General features: G+C 47.1%; 1 protein-coding gene and 1 pseudogene across 1 annotated transcript in view; one reads left to right on the plus strand and one right to left on the minus strand.

Annotated features, from left to right (window-relative positions):
- The window catches only part of LOC135967580 (uncharacterized), a 45,635-nt gene that overhangs the window by 10,909 nt on the left and 17,666 nt on the right, over positions 1-17,060 (minus strand). The window lies entirely within an intron of this gene.
- Positions 4,800-16,685, plus strand: LOC135967296 (uncharacterized; annotated as a pseudogene).

Below are 17,060 nucleotides of genomic sequence, written 5' to 3' on the forward strand. Positions count from 1 at the left end.
ACAAAAAATTTAGCAGGGCGTGGTGTGGGCACCTGTAGTCCCAGCTACTCGGGAGGCTGAGGCAGGAGAATGGTGTGAACACGGGAGGTGGAGCTTTCAGTGAGCCTGGATCGCGCCACTGCACTCCAGCCTGAGTGACAGAGAGAGACTCCATCTCAAAAAAAATAACAACAACAACAACAACAAAAACAAAAACACAGAAACTCGTGGAACAAGCCCTTGCCCCACTCCATGTCAGCTGTGCTGTGCCACCCAGGAGCATGCCAAGCTCAAAGAGTCATCCACCTGCCTTGCGTAAACGATGTCAAAACTCAAATCACAGAGACTGAGATTCCCTAGCCCTCGCCATGTGCATGTCACTCACAAGCAGGCATGAGGACCCCCGCAATTCACAGGGAATCCCTCTGGCCATCTGATGACCATCCATTCATAAATAAAAAGCATTAATTCCAGCGGGGTTGCAGAGGTGTATACATCAATACTTGTTAGTGTTCACAAATGTTCCACTTGCGGATAGAGTGACGTTACAGAATTGGGAAGAACTTCACAGACATACGAGGGGTGCATTTAAGGAAAAAGTGTAAGGAAAAGGTGAGAAAATGGAATATGCTAACCTCTGTCTTTTCATCACCCTCTAAATCTTATGATTCCAGTTCTGTTCATTCTGCAGTGAAAAATAACAAGTGATTCACACTCAGACACAAGGTGGCTTAGGAAACTATGGCTGTTTTACAAAGATGAAACAATTTCGAAGATCAGGATTCCATGAACGTACTTACTTAAAGAGAGAAGAGACTGGGAGTTACACATCAACTTACCAAGGCTGTCCCGAAGTCCAGGAGCCCCTTAGGAGAACAGAGAATGTGCAGTCTCCACAGACCAATGCAGGTGGCTGGGCCCAAGAGTGGGGACGGGTAGGCTGCAGGAGGCTTGAAGAGGGAGCTGTACCACCAGCCTCTCGCAGAAATTCCTAATTAAACCCTGACAGCAACTCTGTTTAGTGAATTGTCTCCTGGTAACTAAGAAGAGTGAAGCTGTTGAAAGCCTACAGCCAACCCTCTGGATAACAGTTGAGATGTATTTTAGAGAAGGAAATGATCCTGTCACAATCCCAGTCCTGCCCACAGCTGCAAGCACGTCCTGGGAGTGCGGCTTCTTGCTCTGTCAGCACCAGAGCCCACTGTAGTGCCACACGGGTTCTGCCCGACCTTCCCACTTCAGGGAGTCTGGGCAGGTGCAGCTGAAACACCCAGGGGGCAACCCCCACCCTCACTTCTCAAAAGTACATGCAGAGGCAGACAGAATGAAACACGGCCCCCAAACCTCAGACGTACGGTTCAGCGGCACGGCCCACCATAGAGCCACATGGGATTTGCCCGACGCCCCCAATTCACAGAGTCTGGGCAGGTCCAGCTGAAACAGCACCTGGGGGGCAACCTCCAACCCCACTTCTCAAAAGTACATGCAGAGGCAGACAGAATAAAACACGGCCCTCGAGCCCCAGACATAAAGTTTGGCACGGGCATCTGTGAAACAAGAACAAAAGTCGCATGGGAAAGTGAGCACAAAAATGAAAAAAAATAACAGAATTACAGTGAAGATGGATGAGATGGGGAGGATTGCGAGGAAGTTGAGAAAGGGACTGAGGACCTGAAGGGGGACATAAGGGCTGGACATTCCCGACAAGGTAACAAACACACCTCTGGATGAGGTTGGACATCATCTTCATTATGGAAATAAAGGGGAAAAGCCTGAAAACATCAGTTTCCTACCAAGAAGCAAAAATCAAACTGGCTTCAGATTTCTCCTCTACAACACTGGGTTCCAAAAGATGAGGATGTGGCATCCGTGGGGTCTTGAGGGAGAGCTGGCACAAACGTCCCAGACCTGCCGTCTCCAGAAGCAGCTGAAACAGCCTCAGATCCAGCAAACTCTTGTCTTGAAAAATCTATCAGAGTACACCCCCTTATCAAAGGGACGCATGGCTGCAGGGGTTGTGGTGTAAGGCAATTTAGAAATCTTACTCCGTGCAGACCCTAAACTTGGGAGGCTGCTGGTCACACCCTGGGAGGACCTCAGCCAGCGGGAAGCCCTGTGCCTCCTCTCTGCTCCATCTCTAATGCCAAGAAACATTTTATGCATAATATTACGTTATTTCCAATTTGTTAAATTGTATCTATTAAGTCCATAAAGAGACCAAGAAAATGTATAAAAACATTGATGACTTCACGGTGGTATTATAATTAATTTTTAAACAAAACATGTTGTCTAAATTTTCCAGACTGAAAAAATACTCTTTTTAGCAAGAAAGGTGCTTTTAAAGTCACCATAAACAATTATATATCCATCCTACGAACGTGGTCTTAAAACAAAAAGTGAAGAGCAAAAACAGCAGAAGGAAGTGCATGAATATGTTGATAACGTTTATCTCTGAATGGGGGCGCTGTTTTGCCTTCCATTTCCCTATGCTTGAAGTGTCACCTCTGTAATGTAATAATAGAGCAAACACCATAGTTGAGGAAACACTGCTGCCCACTAGGACATAAACCAAGTCTCCACAATGCTGCGACCCCAACCTCTGATTTTATCTTTTAAATCAGCTAGGTTCTCTCCCCTAAAAAGAAGCATATTGTATCATTACTCTTTAAAGTTAGGTGACTTAACAGGCATACAGACTTAAACACCTTCTGGAAAGGTGATGTGTCAAGTTTAACTAAGATTTCTTTTGTTCTGAAAAGAGCAGGGGCACGTTCCCAGGTGAGGGGACTCCAGGAAACACTGGCTGTGTCCGATGGGCCCTCACCTGGAGAAACAAGCGCTCGACGCCTCCACTCTCCACCCGGACTCAGCAGGAAAGGGATGCAGAGCTGAAGACAGACTCATCTATAAAAACCCCAACGGCTGTTTCCAGGAGCTACTCACTGTCCCGTGCCGCTGCACCCTGCTCCCCTGTGCAGGTACCGGAGCTGCTGTCCAGGCTTCCCCAGACTCTCCACGCCTCCTTCCACCCCACGTCAACCTGCACCACCCAACTACCCACCGTCTCTTACTGACCACCGGCCTCAATTCCCGCATAGCCTGGAAACTGCAAAGCTGCCTGGCAGCAAGAGGGGACGGGCAGCGAACGCACCAGCCAGGTGGCACCTGCTCCCACCAGACTGCAGGGTCACAGCCCCTGCCTCATGGAGCCGTTGTTATGCACAACTACACTGGGAAATCAATGCAGCTTTAGCTTTCCTTTGGTGCTAAATTAACTTTATAACACTTGGTTATAACATACATTAATTTTTACAGCAATTACTAAAATAACAACTCATAATGCATTCATTTACCATATTCAGAAAAGCAACTGAAAAACCAAACACACAGCAGAATTTTATAGGACTGTAGTAGTTTTTGTTAGGTTGTCAAATTATTTTAAGCTCAAAATTAAAGTAATTAAATCTGTGACTCTCAACTGGGGGAGGTGGGCACACACAGAGAGGGGAAGTTAAAATCCTTTTTTTCTTCCAAACCTCACACAGACCCACTCGGCTGGTCATTCCCATTGCTGGAATTATGTCCTGTTCCTTAGGTTAAAAACAACTGCCTTCATGCCTATTAAAAATAATGTTTCTTCCTTTCCTGAGTGATTGTGAAATGAGCCATGGTGGCAAGGTAGGCACGAACCGAGGGAAACTGAGTCCATGCCCACATTTGATGGTGGGCAAGAACAGAAGGAAATTGGGTCCATACCCACATTTGATGGTGGGTGAGAACAGAAGGTAACTAGGTCCACATCTATATTTGATGGTGGGCAAGAACAGAGGGAAACTGAATCCGTGTCCACATTTGATGGTGGGCAAGAACAGAGGGAAAGTGTGTCCAAGTCCACATTTGATGGTTAGCAAGAACAGGGGGAAGCTGGGTCCACGTCCACATTTGATGGTGGGAAAGAACGGGGGAAACTGGGTCCACGTCCACGTTTGATGATGGGCGAGAACACGGGGAAACTGGGTCAAAGTCCACATTTGATGATGGGCGAGACCAGGGGGAAACTGAGTCCACATCCACATTTGATGGTGGGAGAGAACAGGGGAAAACTCGGTCCACGTCCACATTTGATGGTGGCTTTTAATGCACTGCAGCCTGTGTCCCCTTGACCTTCACGAATTTTCAGGTAGTAAGAAAGCAATTTTTCTTACTGGAAAGGAGAAAACTAAGTGGCTGCAAAGTAATATAATTTCCTTAAAGCAAAACAACAGAGAACCAACTTTGACTTTTTCCACATTACCCAGTAATTCTAAGACTAAGGGTTTTGTCATGTTACAGCAAATGCCGTTCATTAGGGGGAAATTGGAAGTCAGAACAGTGTGTGCTATTCAAATTCTCAATGAATAATTAACTCAAATGGGTTCAGAGTGCTACAAAATGAAATTAATTTGTTTTTAGTTTAACCCCAAATCCCCAATCCCTTGCCAAATGATCCGCTATGTATCCTACATAAAGGACAGGGTCTTTCTGGCAGAAAACCATTAACAGCTTTTATTTGCAGTAAGAGAAGCATGCCTTCTTATCAAACAGGTGCATGGCCCCCTTGCGGGGGGGTCACCCATCACCTGCATCCCCGTGTGTCACGGTGTTGCCGCACACCATTAACGCATCAAAATGGAAAAGGAAATGTAAGCAGTGTTTGCTGTCCAAAGTTCACGTCAACAACTCCTTATTATGAAGGCACTTCTGAGCCTTTCCTCCTGCATCTGGGAGCTGCCAGCAACCCAGTTCCAGGAGAGAAAATAGCTCGACACCTCCTGCAGCCCATGGAGTCCTCTTGTTGGGACAAGGTCCCCCCAGGAGAGAGGAGCCCCCAGCAGGGTCAACACTGGAGGTCCTGGGGGTGGGTGGTGCTGGGGAGGCCATGCGGGGAGGGCTGTTCCCTGTTCCCTTCCCCTCAGGAGACAGCTGGCCCAAGGTGACACAGGACCGGATGGGATTTCAGGGTCAGGGACCACGGAGCCCGGGGCTGTGGACCACACCAGCCCAAAGCCACTGCATGCCCCAGACCGGGGCTGTGGACCACACCAGCCCACGGCCACTGTATGCCCCAGACCAACACGAGAAGAGTGCAGACCAACAACATCTTCGTCTACGGTAGGTGTCACGGTTATCGTTCCTAAGAGAGTCCACGGCCACTTCTACCAGGTGCCCTCCACTCTTCCCCTGCCCCAGCTGGTCCCCCTGTGACAGCCGTGTCTTTGAGAACGGGGTGTGGAGCCAGGGGGAAAACACAAAATAAACCACCTGCTACTAGAAACAGCCTCGCTGTCCTCAGGGAGCCGGTCCCGGGGCCAGCCTCGCTGTCCTCAAGGAGTCGATCCCGGGGCCAGCCTCGCTGGACTCAGGGAGTCGGTTCCAGGACCCCATGGACACCAAATCCAGGCACATTCAAGCCCCACAGGTGGACCTGCCGAACCTGCGTGTACAAAGAGTCGGCCCTCCGACACGCGTTTCACATGGCAGGAACACTGTATTTTCTGCGTGTACAAAGAATCAGCCCTCCGACATGCGTTTCACGTGGCAGAACACTGTATTTTCTCCCTGAGTTTGGTTGAAAAAATCCACCTATAAGTTGACCCGCAAAGCTCAAGCTTGTGTTGGACAATAGTCAACTGTACGCAATTGACACTGATTCCTACCAACAATATCCAAATCTTACCATGACCAGCACGATAAAGAGAATGAGCAAAATTTAAAAACTAAAGCAGAGTTTTTTCCTGCTAGTTGGGGCACTGCGTATCCCCTGTGGGAAAGACAACACTGGCCGCTGACCAAACTCCATCGGCCTCTTCCTCCGTCCTGAGGGCATCTTCCTCCATCCTGACAGCAGCCTGGGCTTACCTCAGTCCCAGGGCGGGGGAGGAGGACGCACTGTGCACCCTCCCAGCTCTCCTCCGCCCCTTCCCTCAGGCTGGCCCAAGAGCAGCCTGAACAGTCAGGTGCTGGGAACACCGAGCTGCCCCTCCTCGGCCCACAACCTCAGGCCACCTGTCTCATTTGTGACGGAGAAACAGAGCTGCAGCTGCAGGCGGGAGGCGGGACACGCTGGGATCTACCCATGGCCAGGCCGAGCTACTCTGATCACTCAAGCTTCACTTTCATCACTTGCTCTACCAAATAAACTAGAATAAAATATGCCACTTCCTCCTTTGCACACACTCCCAAGCCTCCCATCCCACTTCCCGGCGCTGACCCCATAAGAACACTTTCTGTGCCTTTCCAGGTATTTTCTATCCTCCTCAAGCACAGAACCACATTCAGAGTGAATTTTTTTTTTTTTTTTTTTTTTTTTTTTTTTACAGAAATGGCACCAGGGCAGATGATTTTTTTTGTACCATTTCTTTGGTTTCTTGGGCATTTTCCGCACCAGGACAGATGGGCTCTGCTCTCCTTCCTCCCCACCGAAGGCTGCCTCACAGCAGCCACACACAGAGCCGTAAGCCCTCGCAAGACTGTGGGTGTCTCGGGGTGCCCCATGTCCCCAAAGACCAAGGGGTCACAGATCCACACTGTCCAACAACACTTCAGACATGGCCTCGAGCCTGGGAACCCTGCTGGCCAGCCCAGGCCAGCAACAGAATAGAGGTGTGAGAGGTAACATTTGCACTTCTTAAAAAAAAAAAAAAAAGGCAGATATTCAGTGCCACATTTAAAATGATCATGGCGGCCAGGCACAGTGGCTCATGTGTGTAATGTAAGCACTTTGGGAGGCCAAGGTTGGCAGATCCCTTGAGGTCAGGAGTTCAAGACCAGCCTGGCCAACACGGTGAGACCCCTGTCTCTACTAAAAATACAAAAATTAGCTGGGCATGGTGGCAGGCACATGTAATCCCAGCTACTTGGGAGGCTGAGACACAAGATTCTCTTGAACCCTGGAAGCAGAGGTTACAGTGAGCTGAGATTATGCCACTGCAATCCAGCCTGGGTGACAGAGCAAGACTCTGTCTCAAAAATAAAAATAATAAATAATAACAAAAGAAAAAATATATATGCATTCCTAGTCCCTTGGAGCTGCAGCAACAAAGCTGGTGATATATTTTGGGTGTTTCTAATCAATGTTTTCCATGAGCTACACTGCAAGTCTCAACCTTGACCCTGCTACAGTAATCATCTATTACAAATTAAAACAAGAGCCATAACTCTGTCTCCTACTAAAATATTCTAACTGAGACATGTTAACAGAATACATTTCTTTGGGTGAGAAAGTATCCACCAGGGTGGGGAACAGACGGCCCACCGATTGTGCTGTGGCCCTAACCACCAAGGACTCATGAATCATCCACAGCAAGGCTGGTGACTCAAAAAGAACACTAAATTGCTCTTTGACATCAATTCTTAAACCTTGAGAAACCAAAGTTCTCTTTGTAACAGACTTTAAAAAGGATGAAGTCAGAAGTAGCTCAGCAGAGATGCACCAACTCTTACCTGGGAGAGACACTCCTTGCTAATCACGTCTGGATTAACGGATGTGCTAAAAGCATCTCTTCCAACAGAGACACAAACTGAAAACAGGAATGCCATGAACACCTTCCCCAGATAACCCAGTCCTCACCCATCCACCCCTCAGGAGGTCCCCAGACAAGTCCAATAAGGAAATGACCCCACAGCAGATTCAGGTGCAGGCAGTGAGGGTAGTGGCGTCAGGGAATTCTGCCGTAAACCTTGGCAGCACGCAGGGAGGTGTACCCAGCTGGACAGGTGAAGTCAGAAGTGCAGGATGATCTGGCCATTCCAAATAAGCAGGGCATAACAATTTTGTTAAAATGAAACCCAGCCTTTGAAAAGGCCCGGACTTCCCACAATGTGTGGTATTTATAGTGTGGAGGGCACTGTAGAGAAGTTATCAGAGGGTTCACGACGGCAAGATCCACGGAGGCTCTGCCATGTGCCAGGCATGAGACAACAATTCACACAAAACACCTCATTTCACCCTACACAGAGTCCACAGACTGCTCCACAGTCTCCCAGGTAAGAGTTGGTGCATCTCTGCTGAGCTACTTCTGACTTCATCCTTTCTCAACTGCTTCATGTTTCACCCTACACAGAGTCCACAGACTGCTCCACATTTCACCCTACACAGAGTCCACAGACTGCTCCACATTTCACCCTACACAGAGTACAGAGACTGCTTCACAGAATACTACCAAAGGGGACCATCAAATGATCCCCAAGAAGTAATGAGCGCCTTAAAAGTAAGAAAGCCAACCTCCTCCCCCTCTATTAACTTCCTCTCCTCATTTCCGCAGAACCAAAGAAATATGAAGGGCCAGTGACGCCCCACTGAAGAACGCTCTCCTGGTGGTTACACTCTGTACATAGGGAGAACAACACTGCTCCGTGCTGCATGAGGCTACTATTCTATACTACACTAGTACGATCTGTTTGTTCTATTCTATACTATTCCATTCTCTATGATAGAATACTACAGCTTCACTCCATACTATAAAACGCTGTACTATCTGTTCTATTCTATTCTATTTTCTTCTATACAGAAAGGAGTTAGCCAGCTTGCTTTAGGCAGACAGTAAGGGAAGGGTCCCAGAGAGCCTCCAGCCCATGTTTTGTGCAGATAGGGGGACTTGCACGGGGGGGCCCTCCTAAACATGCTCACAGCAGACTAAAGGTCCCCATGCACACGAGGGAATGGGGTGGAACCACCAGATATTTGCTCCTTAGACAGCGAGACCAGCCCCATCAGCTTCTATATAAAAGCCCTTGTAGTCAACTGGGAAGGGGGCGACCAGCAATCTGCTCTCAGGACCCCTCTTTTCGCTGAGAGCTTAACTTTTAGCTTAACGAGTTCCACTGCACTCACTCTTCGATGTCCCCGTGCCTGTTTCTTCCTGGTCATTAGACAAGAACCTGGACCCAGCTGAGCTAAAGAGCAAAACTCCTGCATCAGTGCTACAGAACACTATCCTCTCTGTTCTGTGCCATGCGACTCTACTATTCCACACCACACTACGTAATATTAATACTATGCTGTGTGTTCTAATCTAGATTGTATTATGCTATGCAATACTACGTCATTAGTTCAACTGTATACTCTACAATACTATCCCACTTGTTCTATTCTAGACCATGTAATACGATTTTTCCTATTGTATACTATACTACATAATGTTACACTGTTTCTTCTGTTCTATGCTACCCTATATAACATTATGCTATTTGTTCTATTCTGCGCTACTCTATATAATTATATTCTGTTTGTTCCATTCTATACAACACCTTGCATCATTTTACCATGTTCTACGATACAAGAGTAGAGTCAGTTATACTTTCATAATCTTTTCCAAGCTCTTACCCAGTAAGAAATGTGATGTTTTATTATGCCTCACATAAATGCACATTTCATGATAATCAATGCCACTTCCTATGGTTGTAGAATTCTGTCTCTATGATTCTACTGATACGGCTTCTTTGGGCTTTTCTTTAAGTCCTTTGCAGTGTCTGGTTTCCTAGTGAAAAGATGACTAAGGTCCCGATAAGATCCTACAAAACCAGCATTCACACAGGCTCACCTGTGTGCACTCTGCTGGACTCCGTGTTGAAGGAGTGACAGGAAGACAGACGGCTGTCGGTGGATGGAAGGCAACAAGCACAGAGTAGATTCCAGAACTGAGACATGTACCAAGGCTCTGGCACAGCTGAGGGTCGATCCCAATTCTAGCCTCTCACAGAAAGGCAGAGGGGACTTAGCACAAAGAGCACGGAACTTTGCTTTAATAAAGCAAATGCTTACCATCCACTGTGAGGAGCTCAAGGAGAAATGGCAGTAGGCTCTACTAATGATACTGCTTTAAAAAATGGAAGGGAGAGGGTACATTTTCACATGGGCCATGTGGAAAGTTGGCTGGACCTGCCGCTGGACCTGACACTGGACCTGCTGCTGGACCTGCCCCTGGACCTGTCGCTGGACCTGCCGCTGAACCTGTTCCTGGACCTGATGCTGGACCTGCCGCTGGACCTGATGCTGGACCTGACGCTGGACCTGCCCCTGGACCTGCCACTCGGTCTGCTACTGGACTGCTAACAAATGCTGCAGATTTTTATGTAGAAAAAAGTACAATGCGTCTGAGAGCAGCTGTCCCAGCTCTGGATGAAGCCGGCAGAAAAAGGAAGCAGCAGAGACGCTGGTATCATTCAGTGGGCAGAGTCAATGACCCTCCTCTAAGTCCAGCAAAGCTCAACCTGCATGTCTGCAACTAGAAATACCAATCATAAGCCAGACCTCCTGGCAAATACCATTGACCTGCTGTAATTCTGTGTGGTGTATTATGTCCCATGTACAGGAAATCTTTCACAAAGCCTTTAACCAGGAAGTACTAACATGACTTTTAATGCAATATAACAGCTTTGCACCCATTTAACATATATTTAACCCCAGTGGTATATTTAAATATATATTTTATAGAACATCAGGCATGTTTACCTAATGGCTCGAACTTTCACAATGTCTCTCTCCCTGAGAGGACAGCGGAGGATCCCATGCACTGTCTCCAGGAACATGCCCCTCCCAGAGAGGATTCACAAATCAAATGTGCACATGCATGCATGCACAGACACATATCACACACACACACACACACATGGACACGCACACCTATATGCAATACATACATTCACACATGCACACACGTTCACATAATCACATAATACCACCACATAACAGACGCGTACACATACACACAACACTCAAACACACGCACACAAACATACAACACTCAAACACACACGCACAAGCATACACACAACACTCAAACACACATGCATATACATACACATTCTGACACACATACATACGTAAGTGTGTAGACATAACATGCACAAATATACATGTATAACTATATACACATGAGCATCCATGCATGCCTACTTGCACATATGTGCAGTCGTGCCTAAACACGTAACACATGCACACACATACATGCAACACAAATACACATGCACACATATACACATGCATGCACATGTACATTACACACAAAGGCACACATACATGCACAACACATATACATGCAATACACACTTTCATACACATAAATGCAAACACACATACATATATACATCCCTCAAAGACCCCATTATTCAATTCTAAACAAAGTGGTTTATCCCCCAAATGTACCTTCCCGTAATTAATAAGCTCTACTGCACATTTCTTGTTTCAAATAATGAGGTCTCACACACAGCACACACACATTTATACTCCAATACGTGTGAACATATAAATAGAAATAGGCACACGGGCACGAAGACCCTCTTCTGTAAAGGTATTCTCAAACTTGAACTGAACGAATTCTGCTAATTATAGTCAGAGTCAGCAAAGATATATATTTGACCTCGGAATGAATATACTCGTTCTTTTCGTTACCCCTGGCAACAGCAAGAATGTAAAACAGTTGTGCGATATCATGTCACTTATTCAATCCCACTTCCTGGGATCTGACCCACTTGGAATAGCGTTTCTGTCTGAGTGATTTCCTTCTGACTAAAATCATGAGACGATTCCTTCTCTTCCTGCTTTCTCTTTCCCAGGCCTTTTCACTGCCCTTTCATCATCTCAGAAATAAATCATACTTGTCAAAATGGAACGCAAAGAAACAGCCTTAGGAGAGAATCCCACAATGGAATGGACCCAAGAGAGGAAAAAATATTCTTTTTGAAAATGTACAAAAGGAAAAGTCAAGAGGCCTGGGTTCCCTCTCATGACAGAAACAGACGTCAGCATAGCAGGTCGCTCAGCACAGTTCAGCTCTGTGTATGAAACAGAGATTCTAGTCCTTGTCCCTGTTTCAAGCTCTGTGTATGAAATAGATTCTAGCCCTTGTCCCTGTTTCATGATGTTGCAGTGAAGGTAACAAAACAGACAAAGGGCACAGGCTGCAGAAAAGGATTTTAAAAGGATGACTTTTAAAATGTGAGCCTGCTTTTCAAGGGCACAATGAGGACATTTTCAAGTATATTAAAGCTGATTTATAAGAGATAGGTATAAAGACTCTACAAGGTCGTTAGACTTTAGACTTACAAAGAAAACAAATCACATTCTCCTAGCATCACCAGTCAGGTGTTCCACAAATACTAAGAATAGCCACTGCAACGGGGTCCACTATGAGGGGTCAAAACATAACCCATGAAGCATGGCCGAGAGCTCCTATAACCTGATTTCTAGGAATCTAATTTTAAACATCCTCACAGCTAGCACATCACAAAAATACAGAGCTCCAAATGCTGTAACACAAGTGCTAACAACACCTAGCCAAAAATATACGAGGCATTTCAGGCAAAAATCCCAGAATCAGAAGAACACAAGTTTTCTAAGTTCTTCAAAAGCCGGTGCTGGTTGAGGCTCCTCTGCAGACTTCAACAAAAGACACGCTAGAATTAGCCATTGACGGTAACCCTGAGTCAACACGCACAGTGTTCGGAAAAGCACAAGGCCTGCTCCGGCTTGAGACCCCTGGGAACTTTCTCTGGACCGCACCGAGTGGACGACTTTGAGAACTCAAAATAACCAACAACCAGTCCATGAACAGAGAAAGAAGACTGCAGCCTCCCTGGGGACCTGGCTCCATGCCTGCCCCCTTTCTTCCGGATACCTTTGCCCTTCCTGGCTCCCTCCTCCACCTGGAGATGCTCTGGGTTCAGGCCCCTCTCCAGTTGTGTCTCGGTCCACAGCTGGCTACCTGTGTGAAGCACCAGGCCTTGAAGGACCATCTCCACCTGCTTCCTGCACTTCCCACCCACTTCCACCATGACACCCAGGCTCTGGCTGCTCTCAGGGATCAGGGCCGCCAGGCTCCCCCACAGGCTCCAACTGGAGTCCTGCCCCCTGGTTTTCAGCAACACTTGGGACTTTCTCCTGGAAACTCTCGGCTCTGGGCTTTAGTGAACTGCGCCATCCAGCTCTTCTCTGGATTCTAAGCAGGGCCTTCTCTGGGTCTTCCAACCCTTCCTCCATTTCCAAATGTGGGCTTTCCTTTGGCCTCCTCTCTCCAGACATGCACGCCTCACACTCTGGCTACTTGACCTGCACTTCTACCTAAGAGGCTCCCAAATGCTCCCTGCTCCAGATTTTCCCCAAGCCTCCTCCTGTATTTCCAAACTTGCAGCTTGCAGTGGTGTCTCTAAGTATCTCTGAGTCAGGTCCACACTTGCTTCTCCTGATTTCCGGCAAAGCGCAACGGCGACCTCGGGGTGCAGACTCGCAGCTTCATCCGCCTTCCTGTACTCCCTCTTCCCCTCCTGACCGAGGCACCGAATTGCTCAGCTCACTGGCTGCCTTCTCTCCTCCTCCGGCCACGGCGAGTGCCCTGCATGAGCCTGCCCTGTCACCCCCCGGCTCCACGGCATGCCGCACATCAGAGACACGATTCTCTCCGAAACCCTCAGTGGTTCCCTAGTATCCCACAGGTAAGGACTTCCACATTCTGGCCCCAATCTAACTTTCTGGCCTCAGATATGCACATGCATATTTTATCTGTGCAAAGAGAGTACAGGCCTCACACCCGCTCTCATTCCTGGGCTCCTAGTTCCTCTTAAAGGTGCTGTATGAGGTACCTATGCACTTTCCAAACACTAACTGAATATGCGCTTGGAGAACACTTACTTGATAATTTTGTGGCATTGCCGGATAACGTGGACAAAGTGAGAACTACGCAGGTGTGTGGACGCTGCCTTGCCCAGACCTCACTTACCCAGACACTCCCAGATGCTCAAGGTGACCAGCCCTATTGGCGCACAGGCAGGCGCAGGCTGCACCCCCACAGCTGGGCCCCGCGAGCTGAACTATAATTACGAAGCAGTTGTTTGCTCCTAAATCTGTTTATGCTGGTGCATTTGTTACACATTACTGAAACCAACAAAGTATGACTCCAAAGAGAGAATAATTGTATGAAAACTAAGTTGGATGCCTTTCAAAGACTTAATATAGGGGAATTTTTTTTTTCATTTTAATCTTTTTAAAATTGCTATCAAATTAGGTATGGGCAAAAAATATATACAATGTTTGAGGAAATAATTTTTAACGGTTTCATATCTAACATACCTTGCTTCTCTTGTGTTGCCTATTCTCTTCTAGAAGAATAAAAACTGTGGCAGGCCTGCGATGGCTGTGGTTGAGGAAAGAGGCCACAGCCACAGCCAGCAGAACCATGCTCAGCAGCAGCCTAGCCCCGCGTGGAAGAGGCGTGAACACTCTCGGGAGAGGTGGATGTGAACTAACGGTTCCCAGCTCTGACCTCTTTATCTGAATGCGGTGATTGGTTTTATCTGAATGTCAGACAAAAGGGTGTCTACGTCCAGGAAAGACTCTAAACACTCTGGACGCTGCTGCGGCAGATGGTGACCGTGACCCAGTGATACCACTCTCCAGTGGGCAGCCAACCCAGTCTCCTAACCGTAAAGGACATTCATAGCAACACTACGAAAAAGAAACACTACTGTTCTGACCCAGAAAAGTGAAATGTAAAACATAAAATACACAGGTTCTAACTAAGAGGCAGACAGACCGGGCACGGTGGCTCACGCCTGTAATCCCAACCCCTTGGAAGGCCAAGGCGGGTGGATCACTTGAGGTCACGAGTTTGAGACCAGCCTGGTCAACATGGTGAAACCCCATCTCTACTAAAAATGCAAAAATTACCCGGATGTGGTGGCGGGCACCTGTAATCCCAGCTACTTAGGAGGCTGAAGCAGGAGAATTGCTTAAACCTGGGAGGTGGAGGTTGCAGTGAGCCGAGATCACGCCACCGCACTCTAGCCTGGGCAACTCCTTCTCAAATAAAATAAAATAAAATAAAATAAAATAAAATAAAATAAAATAAAATAAAAGGCAGAGAAACAAAGGAGATTTCCTCTGATCTTAAAAACAGAAGTATTTGTTTCACAGCGTGGATAATTGAAGATCTGCATAGAAATCACCTAGGGTCCCGCCCTCCCTCACAACAGACTGGGATAGAGGGAAGGAGGGCAGGAGGTGGGCCCCTTGTCCACGAGAGCCTCCTCCCACCCCATCCCCTTCCTCAGGAGGGCGGCCTGCCCAGTGCAGGCTCCCTTCTCCCCAGGTAAGACCCTGGCGTCTCTACAGGAACACCCACCTCCCTTCCCTGCAATCCACTCCAGCTGCTCACGGCCAGTCAGGGGGGGCGCTCTTCAGAGAGGAGCAAACGGTTTGGAGGACAGCCTGAACTCCAACGTCCCAGGTGTGGCTTGCCAGGAAGCACAGAGGAAGGATGCAGGTCCCCAGAAGGAGGAGGCGCAGGAGGACGATGAGAGAGAAGAGAGAGAGACAAGAGAGGCAGACTGCCCAGCCGGGGGCTGAGCACAGGATCTGGCTGAGGCCCCCTGGGGAGGGGCAGAGGCAAACAGGCTGCTGCTTCTAGGCTGCTCGGGAAGATACAAGCTTGAAGGGGCTGCAAGGCAGGACTCACTGAGGAGCAGTCATGTGGATGCCACGCCTCTCACATGGCACACACTGACAACATGCAACTCACATGCAACACAACACAACACGCATGTACAATGGGCTTATACAACACTGACAACACACACTGCACACAAACACACACAACCTATACAACACATACCCAATACATGTGACTCACAACACAATGTGCATTTATAACACACTCATACGACACATAACCAATACATGCAACTCACAACACAACATGTGCGTACAACACACTCATACACACATACAGCACACGTAACTTACATACAACACAACACGCACGTACAATGCACTCATACAGCACACACAACACACAACTCACATACAACACGCACATGCAACACACTCATACAACACACAACACTCATACAACACACAACACACGTAACTCACAACACAACATGCACACACAACACTCATACAACATACATACAATACATGCAACTCACAACATACACACACAACACACTCATACAGCTCACGTACAACACATGCAACTCACGTTCAACACAACATGCACGTACAACACACACAACACACGCAACTCAACACAACATTCACGTACAACACACTCATGCAACACAACACTCATACAACGTACACACAATACATGCAACTCATAACACAACATACACATACAATACACTCATACAACACATACAACACATGCAACTCACGCATAACACAGCATGCACGTACAACACACTCATACAACATATAACACATACAACATGCACACAACACACGCAACTCAACACAAATACATGTACAATTCACTCACAACACACAACACTCATACAACACACAACACATGCAACCCATAAACACATGTACAACACACTCATACAACACACAACACTCATACATCACACACAATACATGCAACTCATATACGACATACACATACACACATACAACACACAACACTCATACAACATACAAAGCATGCAACTCACAAATACACGCACAACACACTCATACAACACACAACACTCAAACGTACAATAAGTGCAACTCAACACAATATGCACATACAACACACATACAACCCATGCAACTCACATACAACACAACACACTCATACAACACATTCATACAACACACACTATACAGATTCTAAGTATGAAATAGAAAACAGCACACTCACAGTTTCTAAATTTGATGAAAACTTTTTTCAAGAAAGTCGTCCAACATCCAAACTGGTACCATGTCCTCATTTTCAGTTGCTGTTCAGATTCAAGCATTTTTATCATCTACTCTATGAATTATAATAATACAGCATAAACCCATTTTTCATTTTACACCCACTTTGCTGTGGGGTGCTCCAAAACAGGGGCCAGGAGCCTCAGAGTCGTCCCTCGGAACAAAACACAACCGACACTCAGAGGCCAGGAAGGGAACTCGGGGGGTGACACACACTCTCTCATCTGCAGAGCTCTGCTTCAAATACTTTACACGTAACCAGGCTGGAACGGGTTGGTGAGGGTACAGACATGGCAAACTGAGAAGAAACTGGCAGGTGGAGAAAGATCAGTCAAAATCCAAGGAAAAATGCTGAACATTTTCCACA

The sequence above is a fragment of the Macaca fascicularis genome, chromosome 15 (assembly GCF_037993035.2).
Source record: "Macaca fascicularis isolate 582-1 chromosome 15, T2T-MFA8v1.1".
Lineage (NCBI taxonomy): Eukaryota > Metazoa > Chordata > Mammalia > Primates > Cercopithecidae > Macaca > Macaca fascicularis.